The 2,853-nt window shown below is 43.2% G+C and overlaps 1 non-coding gene across 1 annotated transcript; it reads left to right on the top strand.

Annotated features, from left to right (window-relative positions):
• The first annotated feature begins 950 nt into the window (after positions 1-950).
• LOC147914574 (small nucleolar RNA SNORD113/SNORD114 family) lies at positions 951-1,022 on the top strand. Its single transcript, XR_015555159.1, has one exon. It is a non-coding gene; the product is annotated as a small nucleolar RNA SNORD113/SNORD114 family (small nucleolar RNA).
• The last annotated feature ends 1,831 nt before the right edge of the window (positions 1,023-2,853 follow it).

The raw sequence follows: 2,853 nt of genomic DNA, 5'->3' as shown, positions 1-2,853 counted from the left end.
GGAAGTGGATCAAGAGTGTACTTTATACACTGCTGGTTGGGAGTGAAGATTGTTACAACCACTTTGGAAATCAATCTGGTAAATTTGAACATTAGTATACCCTACAATCTGGCAATTCCATTCCTAGTTATAGAGCTAAGAGAAATGCTTGCAAATGCATATAAGTCACAAGCAAGAATGTTTAACGCGGTGCTGTTTCTAATAGCAAAAAACTGGAAACATCCCAAATGCCTATATAAATTGGAGCCTATTCACACAATAGGTTACAAGGGTGAAAAGGAATGAACACATTAAAAACACAGATGCCTTGTAGTAACATAAAGATACGTGAGAAAGCCAGTCCCAAAAAACTTCATATAGTGTGAGATTCTTTTTATATAGTTTTAAAGATGCACAGCTAAATAAAATATGTTTGGGCCTCCATATGTATGTCATAACATATATATTTTTTAAAGCAAAGAAATGATATGACCTCACTCATTAAGTAGTAGATAATAACACCAACGAACAAACACATAGACACAGAGATTGGATTGGTGGTTACCAGAAGGGAAGCGGGGAGGGAGGAGGGTGAAAGGGATAATTAGGCCCATGTGTGTGGTGATGGATTGTAACTAGTATTTGGGTGGTGAACATGAGAACATGATGTAATCCATGCAGAAATAGAAGTATAATGATGTACACCTGAAATTTATACAATGTTATAAGCCAATGTTACCTCAATAAACAAAAAATAAATGAAAAACAAAAAAATAAAGCAAAGAAATGATGATCCCCAAATTCAAGACAGTAGTTGCCTCTGGGCAAAGAGGCAAAGCGATAATGGAAAAAGAGCACATGTGATGGTATTAGTTATTTGTAGTGTTTTCATCCTTGGGTTGGCTGGTGAGTTCAGGGTGTTCATTATATAATACTGACAGACATGCGTACATAGCAAAGAAGGCTGTGCATGGACCAATGATGATATTGTAACCTGAATCTAGGATTATGACAGACCCCAGTTCTGTGCATCTGAGGTCCAATTTTTTAAAAAAGAGGAAAAGAGAATAGGTACCTTGCTTTAATTGAGCTACCACATGTTGAGAAGCCCAGGAACAAATGCACTGTTTATAAATCTTGTAGGTTGGCTTCGGTTCCCAAATCCATCTTCCAAGAATGACAGGCACTCTTGATTCAAGGGCTGCATTGTGAAAAATTGAAAGGTCTTGAAATATAATTCTGTAGAAGTCTTTCAGACAATCTTGATCATTCCCACCCCCAAGCAAATACACCTTTTGTTCTGAGCCGTTCTAGCATCTATGTATAGAGTCTGCATGGAGCCGCCATGCAGCTGTCAACAACTTCCTGGAAACTGCTTTGGTTTTGTCTTTCTGGCAACAGGAAGTAGCACTGTGTTCCCAGGCTTGCTGTAGAAGAGGCCTGGAGTCCGCGCTCTGTGAACACTTGCTGTTTGAATGAGTCCCTGCTGATGTGCAAAGAACGTCCCTCCCGGACACTAACCTGTCCCTCCCCGTTCCCCGTTCCCGGCTCTTGGCTAACACACTCTGACCTTCTCTAAGGAGTGTGAGTGGCTGACTTTTCTTGTCAAGGAAATCTTGTCCTGCTTGGCATTAGGAGGTCTTTTCCCCAGCGATGCTATTAGCCTGGTTCATTCTTCTTCATGCATCTACCTTGTGTCTCACTGTACTTCTATCCTATATTGAAGTTATTTAATTATCAATTATTAAAGCCACCTGTTCATGCTCAAATATCGGGTCCTTGAGCAAACAGTTTTATGTTGCTCAAAGAAAGAACCTGGCAGAAATTGCTGTGTTAATGAACACACTGACTGGACTCATGGAGGTGTTTATTATGAGGAGCCTTTAGGGCATGCTCTGCAAATGGACACTTTAAATTTTAAAGACCCCTTAAATGATCTAGCTTCTCTACTCCAGCACACAGTGTTAGTGATGCCTAGTGGTACCTCTCAAAAGAGATTCAGAGTGATAAGAACAAGTTCTGTGGTTTGGCTAAGAAGAGGTGGGACTCATTTTCATGAAGTAGAACAGCTGAGAGGCTGCTAAGATGGACGGGTGATGAGCTATTACTGTCGTCCAACACTTATTAGTGTACCGTCTGTTCCAGTTGTTATAGCTGGATATCTAACCATCCTAAAACTTAAGAGAATGAAGCAAAAACAATACTTCTATTATTATTTGTATTCCTATTATTGGCCCTCCTCCTTCAGGGGTTGACTGGGCTCAGCTGGGCAGTTGTGGGGTCTCCTGCATGACTGCACTCAGATGGAGACCCAGGCAGGTTACTCTCAGAGCTGTCCTCACTCACACGGCTGGTGGCCGATGCTGATTGTTAGCAAGGACCTCCATGTGGCCTGGACTTCCTCCGGCATGGCTGCGGGGTAAGACCAAGTGCCAGGACACAGGAAGCAGAAGCTTCTTCTTTCTCAAGGCCTGGGCTTGGACACTGGCACGGGGGCCCTGCTGTGGCTCCATGGATAGGATGTGAACACAGAAGGGAGGGAAAGGGGTGCCTCCAGTGAAGGAGGCATTTCCACAGGGCCTGAGATGGGGAAGGGCTTCAAAGTCAGCAGTAAAGGGGGGACCCCGCTTCTATCAGTTGAGTAACTTGAATGCTTGGGGTATGAGGCACATGAGCAATGCAGCAAATGGCTCTGGCTTGGTCTCTTCGGAGAGCTTAGGGATTCATTCATTCATTCATCCATTCACTCACCCACTCAGTCACTCAATGAGTATTTGCTGAATATGTATACCAGGCCCTGGGCCAGGCGCTGAAAACACAACAGTGATGGAACACAGAGCTAGTTCGGGTGGTCCTCAACTGCTTCAAGTCCAG

Source organism: Ceratotherium simum, chromosome 18, assembly GCF_057802395.1.
Source record: "Ceratotherium simum simum isolate JZ-2026a chromosome 18, ASM5780239v1, whole genome shotgun sequence".
Taxonomy (NCBI): domain Eukaryota; kingdom Metazoa; phylum Chordata; class Mammalia; order Perissodactyla; family Rhinocerotidae; genus Ceratotherium; species Ceratotherium simum.
Note: the sequence above shows the minus strand (reverse complement) of the source record. Positions and strands in the feature narration are given on the sequence as shown.